Genomic DNA, 7486 nt, shown 5'->3' with positions numbered 1-7486 from the left:
CAGTAGGAGTCCCTGCCTGGTTTTGGTCTAAAGGTGTGATTCCCTGTGCCAACACCTGAATACACAGTGATCCTGGGGTAGCTTCAGTTTTTGTCATGAGCATTGCCAGTTTCAACTCCAGCTTGGCTGGGCCCCCTTTAACCTCACCCACCATGATTTGATGCCTGTGTTGTGGAATACAACAAAAGTTTTACATGAGATTTGAACAGACTAGTGACCCAGGGATTCTTTGTTTGACTGGTATCAGTCGTTAAAAACATGAAGGGAAAGTAGGGTTTATGAAGTAAGTATTTGTAGTATTTAGATAGAATGAAACCTGTAGTTTACTTTTGATAAATGAATATTTTGTCTGCCTTCTCCTCCTTACCATGAGCCCTCTTTTCCAGAAGACACCATTTTTTTCCCCAGAAAGGGGCTGTTGAACTCTTCCAGCTGCCTTGCTTCACTGTTGCCACCTGCTGCTTGAGGTCCTGGCATAACTGGCTTCCCCTCTCAGCACCATCCTTATTGTCACCACTTGTCATTGCAGGTCCTCATGCAAAAAATGTATTTGTTATACAGTTGTTGAATTTGTTCAAAGAACATGGACGTCACTGGCTGTACACAGGGTTAATTGGCCATCTCTCCTTGCCCTGGAAAATGTAGTGGTGAACTATCTTTGTGAACCACTGAAGTTCTTGGGTGTAGGGATACCCATAGTGAGGTTAAGAAGAATCTTCCAGGATTTTGACCTGTCAACAATGAAGTATAAGCAATGAAAGATGCTTGCTTAAGATACCAGTTTGACTATATTTAAGATGTTCGGACAGTTGTTAATTTATGATTCACATAACTCTACTGAGAAAAGCTGGTATCATATCACCATCTGCATCAAATTAAAACTAGGATAGCCACAGTCACTATTTTAAAATCTAAACTCCAAAAATGTTTCTATTAATCGGACATTTTACAATACAAAACCCAAGTTACAGAAGATACCTGAAAATGTGTTCAACTCTCAACATCAATGTTGCGAAAGAATAGATTAGCTTTGATTTGGAGACGTCGGTGTTATAGTTCAACAAGTTTATTTAGAAGCATTAGCTTTCAGAGCACTACTCCTTCATCAGATGGTTGTGAAGAATAAGATTGACAAATATGGTGCAGCAGATGAGATGAAAGGAAGAAGTCAATTGACATTACAATGTGGAAATAGGAGGTATTAATGAGAATTACTAATTTTATATTTTGATATGAAGCTACTTCATACTTAATATTTCTTGAAGATTGGAATTTGGAAGGGTTATAGAAAAAATTAATCTACTTCATTATCTGTGTGGAGCCACAGGATATGGGTGAGATACTAAATGAGTATTTTGCATCAGTATTTACTGTGGAAAAGAACATGGAAGATATAGAATGTAGGGAAATAGGTGATGACATCTTGAAAAATATCCATATTACAGAGGAGGAAGTGCTGGATGTCTTGAAACACGTAAAAATGGATAAATCCCCAGGATCTGATCAGGTGTACCCTAGAACTTTGTGGGAAGCCAGGCAAATGATTACTGAGCCTCTTGCTGAGATATTTGTATCATCGATAGTCACAGGTGAGGTGCTGGAAGACTGGAGGTTGGCTAACGTGGTGCCACTATTTAAGAAATGTAGTAAGGACAAGCCAGGGAACTATAGACCAGTGAGCCTGATGTCGGTGGTGAGCAAGTTGTTGGAGGGAATCCTGAGGGACAGGATGTACATGTATTTGGAAAGGCAAGGACTGATCAGGGATAGTCAACATGGCTTTGTGCGTGGGAAATCATGTCTCACAAACCTGATTGAGTTTTTTGAAGAAGTAACAAAAAGGATTGATGAGGGCAGAGTGGTAGATGTGATCTATATGGACTTCAGCAAGGCATTCGATGAGGTTCCCCATGGGAGACTAGATAGCAATGTTAGATCTCATGGAATACAGGGAGAACTAGCCATTTGGATACAGAACTAGCTCAAAGATAGAAGATAGTGGGTAATGGTGGAGGGTTGTTTTTTTCAGATTGGAGTGCCACAAGAATCAGTGCTGCATCCATTACTTTTCATCATTTATATGAATGATTTGGATGTGAGCTTAAGAGGTATAGTAAGTAAGTTTGCAGATGACACCAAAATTGAAAGTGTAGCGGACAGTAAAAAATGTTGCCTCGGATTACAACAGGATCTTGATCAGATGAGCCAATGGGCTGAGGAGTGGCAGGTGGAGTTTAATTTAGATAAATGCGAGGTGCAGCACTTTGTGAAAGCAAATCTTAGCAGGACTCATATACTTAGTGATAAGGTCCTAGGGAGTGTTGCTGAACAAGGAGACCTTGGAGTGCAGGTTCATAGATCCTTGAAAGTAGAGTCATAGGTAGATAGGATAATGAAGAAGCCATTTGGTATACTTTCCTTTATTGGTCAGAGTATTGAGTACAGGAGTTGGGAGATCATGTTGCAGCTGTATAGGACATTGGTTCGGTCACTTTTAGAATATTGTGTGCAATTCTGGTTTCCTTCTTATCAGAAGGCGTTGAAATACCCATCAGCCATGATTGAATGGCGTAGTGGACTTGATGGGCTTGTGGAAGGATGTTGTGAAACTTGAAAGGGTTCAGAAAAGATTTACAAGGATGTTGCCAGGGTTGGAGGATTTGAGCTATAGGGAGAGGTTGAATAGGGTAGGACTGTTTTCCCTGGGGCGTCAGAGGCTGAGCCATGACCTTATAGAGGTTTATAAGATCATGAGGGGTGTGGATAGGGTAAATAGACAAGGTCTTTGCCCTGAGGAGAGGGAGTCCAGAACTAGAGGGCATAGGTTTAGGGTGAGAAGAGAAAGATATAAAAGAGACCTAAAGGGCAACTTTTCATGCAGAGGTTGGTGTGTGTGTGGAATGGGCTGCCAGAGGAAGTGTGGAGGCTAGTATAATTGCATCATTTAACAACATCTGAATGGGTATATATATAGGAAGGGTTTGGAGGGGTATGAGCTGAGTGCTGGCCGGTGGGACTAGATTGAGTTGGGATATCTGGTCAGCATGGACGAGTTGGACTGAAGGGTCTGTTTCTGTGCTGTACATCTCTATGACTCTATAACTGGAATAGGTTTGCCAAAATTTCTGGAATGTCATTGAGACATTGAAACTTTACTTTTAAACCATACTATTGAAAATCATGCTTCTTATTAAATTCCACAAACTCATTTCAGAGAAATATCTGATTTTTACACTTGGATTTTGTGGTTGTTATGTTTGAAGTGTTTAGGGATTTGAGTTTTGTTTAGGGACTTTTCAGTTGAGGAAAGCCTACTCTGGAAATGCTATTTTTCGTCTCCTGTTTCTAAAGCACCATTGCACTGAATTTAGTGTGCAACCTGATTGTTCTGGAAATTCTCAATATTTTATTTTCTGAGCAAGCTGTGCCTCCCAAGACCGTCTCCACCTCCTGAGGCTGCCTGTCTTACTGTGTTCTTCCAGTCTCCTGCTTGGTTTCCAGCATCTGCGGATTGTTTGTCTCCTATCAAGTTTATACCACTATGAAGTCTCTTTAAAGGATGCCCTCGGTGGGTGGGGTGGGAGTCATGATGGAAAAAGTAAGCACGGAGGCGAAGGTGACGGAAGTAAAATTCAATGTCGTGATGCATATGGAATTCAATGATCTGGGAGTGTTGTGGGATGAACGTTCTGAGGACTGATCATTCATCCTTAGTGAGGGGGAAGTCTGGGGAAGATAAAAATGGCATGGCTGGGGGCTAGGACCTGGTGTAGAATTGAAGTTGGGAGGGGTGGGGAGGGTTTCTTTGGAGTTGGTAGGTCATGGGACTGTGGGTGGTGTCACCAGCAGACAAGAGGCAGGGGCCCACTGACCTTAATGGTCTGTTACCTGCCCTCGATCTCTTCATCTCCAACTGCTGCTGTGACATTGACTACCTCAATCTGTCCACCCCTCTCACCCACTTCAACTTCCCACCCTCGCAACGTGCAGCCCTCCACTCCAACCTCAACCTCACCATCAAACCAGCAGACAAGGGGGGATGTAGTGGTAGCTTGATGCATCAACCTGTACACCACTGAAGCCAGGTGCCAACTCACGGACCCTTCCTCCTACTGCCCCCTTAACCACAACCTCACCTCCCATCACCAAACCATTTTCTCCCATATCATCCACAACTTCATCAACTCAGGGGCTCTCCCATCCACAGCCTCCAATCTCATTGTCCTAGAAGCCTGCACTACCCAGTTCTACCTGTTACTCAAAATTCAGAGACCTGACTGCCCTGGTTGACCCATCGTCTCCGTCTGCTCTCACCCCACCCTATTTATTTCCTCCTACCTTGACACCGTCCTGTCCCTCTTGGTCCAGGAGTTCCCCACATACATTCAGGACACTACCCATTCCCTCCACCTCCTCCATAACTTTTGTTTCCCTGGCTCTCAATGCCTCATCCTCATCATGAACATCCAGTCCCTGTACACGTCCATCCGCCATGGCGAAGGCCTCCAAGCTCTCTGTTTCTTCCTGTCCTGCTGACTCAACCAGTACCCTTCCACTGCTACACTCATTCAATTGGCTGAATTGGTCCTCACCCTCAATAACTTCTCCTTCAACTCCTCCCACTTGCTGAGGACCAAAAGGGTAGCCGTGGGCACCTGCATGGGCCACAGGGCAGCATGATGGCTCACTGGTTAGCACTGCTGCCTCACAGCAAAGGGACCTGGGTTCGATTTCAGCCTTGGGTGACTGTGTGTGTGAAGTTTGCACATTGCTTGGGTTTCAAATGAGTGCTCTGGTTTCCTCCCACAATCAAAAGATGTGCAGGTTAAGTGAATTAGCTATGCTAAATTGCCCATAGTGTTCAGGGATATAAGACCATAAGACATAGGAGTGGAAGTAAGGCCATTCGGCCCATCGAGTCCACTCCGCCATTCAATCATGGCTGCTGGGCACTTCAACTCCACTTACCCGCATTTCCCCGTAGCCCTTAATTCCCCGAGACAACAAGAATCTATCAATCTCTGCCTTGAAGACATTTAGCGTCCCGGCCTCCACTGCACTCCGCGGCAATGAATTCCACAGGCCCACCACTCTCTGGCTGAAGAAATGTCTCCGCATTTCTGTTCTGAATTTACCCCCTCTAATTCTAAGGCTGTGTCCACGGGTCCTAGTCTCCTCACCTAACGGAAACAATTTCCTAGCATCCACCCTTTCCAAGCCATGTATTATCTTGTACATCTCTATTAAGTCTCCCCTTAATCTTCTCAACTCCAGTGAATACAATCCCAAGATCCTCAGCCGTTCCTCATATGTTAGACCTACCATTCCAGGGATCATCCATGTGAATCTCCGCTGGACACGTTCCAGTGCCAGTATGTCCTTCCTGAGGTGTGGGGACCAAAACTGGACACAGTACTCCAAATGGGTCCTAACCAGAGCTTTATAAAGTCTCAGTAGCACAACAGCGTTTTTATATTCCAACCTCTTGAGATAAGTGACAACATCGCATTCGCTTTCTTAATCACAGACTCAACCTGCATGTTGACCTTTAGAGAATCGTCGACTAGCACTCCCAGATCCCTTTGTACTTTGGCTTTACGAATTTTCTCACAGTTTAGAAAGTAGTCTGTGCTTTTATTCTTTTTGCCAAAGTGCAAGACCTTGCATTTGTTCACGTTGAATTCCATCAGCCATTTCCTGGACCACTCTCCCAAACTGTCTCGATCCTTCTGCAGCCTCCCCACTTCCTCAGTACTACTTGCCTGTCCACCTATCTTCGTATCATCTGCAAACTTCGCTAGAATGCTCCCAGTCCCTTCATCCAGATCATTAATATATAATGCCAACAGCTGTGGCCCCAACACTGAACCCTGCGGGACACCGCTCGTCACCGGCTGCCATTCTGAAAAAGAACCTTTTCTATCAACTCTCTGCCTTCTGTCAGACAGACAATCCTCAATCCATCCCAGTAGCTCACCTCGAACACCATGGGCGCTCACCTTGCTCAGCAGCCTCCCGTGTGGCACCTTATCAAAGGCCTTTTGGAAGTCGAGATAGACCACATCCACTGGGTTTCCCTGGTCTAACCTGCTTGTCACCTCTTCAAAGAATACCAACAGGTTTGTCAGGCATGACCTCCCCTTAGTAAATCCATATTCAGGTTTGGTGCATTATTCAGGGGTACATGTGGAGGAATAGGTCTGGATGGGATATTCATCAGAGGGCCAATGTGGACTTGTTGGGGTGAAGGGCCTGTTTCCATACTGTAGTGATTATGCAAGAGTTATTTTATCAATTCTGGTATTTACTGGCAAAAATATATAAGAACTACAATAGGTTCGGATTTGACCTTTAATAACTTGGCTATTTTCACACAAAGGATAGCTCTAGAATTTTCTCCCACCCAAAATTGTGGATGGTAGGTCATCGAAAATTTCAAACCTGAGATCGTTCAACACCAGGTTATAATCAACTAGGTGAAAGTAAGGACTGTAGATGCTGGAGATTAAGGTCAGGCAGCATCCGAAGAGGGCCTCATTCCTGACAAAGGGCTTTTGCCCCAAACGTCGACTCTCCTGCTCCTCGGCTGTTGCCTGACCCGCACAACACTCTCAACACCACGTTATAGTCCAACTGATTTATCTGGAAGCACTGCTCCTTTCCGAGGCCTTTCCGGAGCACCGCTTCAAAAGCTAGTACTTCCAGATAAACCTGTTGGACTATAACCCGGTGTTGTGTGATTTTTAACTTTGTCCATCTCAGTCCAACACCGGCTCCTCCACATCAAACCTTTGATCAATCGTCTTAAACTAACAAAAGCATCAGTCAAGGTATTAAAGGCGGATAAAATCAGTGGAAGATAATCCATAATTTAATTGAATGGTGCAGCACGCTTTTGCACTTAAATGATTTTGTATGTTTCAGTTTGCCAGCCAGGAACATCTGATTCAGAGTTTTTCGATCTACTAATGGTATCGTGCGGTGAAAATTGAGTGAAGCGCAGTTTATAGCCTGCGGCTCAATGAATCTTTAAACCTGGATTAGTGCTCGTTGGATGCTGCCTGAACTGCTGTGCTCTTCCAGCACCACTAATCCAGTATTTGGTTTTCAGCATCTGCAGTCATTGTTTTTACCTTGAATCTTTAAACCTGTCTGTTTAACGCCGCCCATTTTAGCCCCGTCAGACACAAATGACACACCTCAGACAGCATGTTGGCCATGTTTGTGTCCGAAACATAGGGAGACAGCTTCGTACCGGTGGAAGGGAGAGGCGGATGAGTTGGTATCCAGAGGGGATAGGACGTGAAAGATGGGCCGAAGGGCGAGATACAGCGCGCGCACCGGAGGTGGACCGGTCGAGGCGGTATTGGCCGGTATCCGATCGGGGTCAGGGTGAAGTACCGGCCGCTCTCGGTGGGGGCGGTGTTTGCGTGAGCGCGGGAGGCGGGCCCTGGTACAGGCCGCTTTCCGGCTCCGTTGCTAGGGC

The sequence above is a fragment of the Chiloscyllium punctatum genome, chromosome 6, assembly GCF_047496795.1.
Source record: "Chiloscyllium punctatum isolate Juve2018m chromosome 6, sChiPun1.3, whole genome shotgun sequence".
Classification (NCBI taxonomy): Eukaryota; Metazoa; Chordata; class Chondrichthyes; order Orectolobiformes; family Hemiscylliidae; genus Chiloscyllium; species Chiloscyllium punctatum.
Note: the sequence above shows the minus strand (reverse complement) of the source record.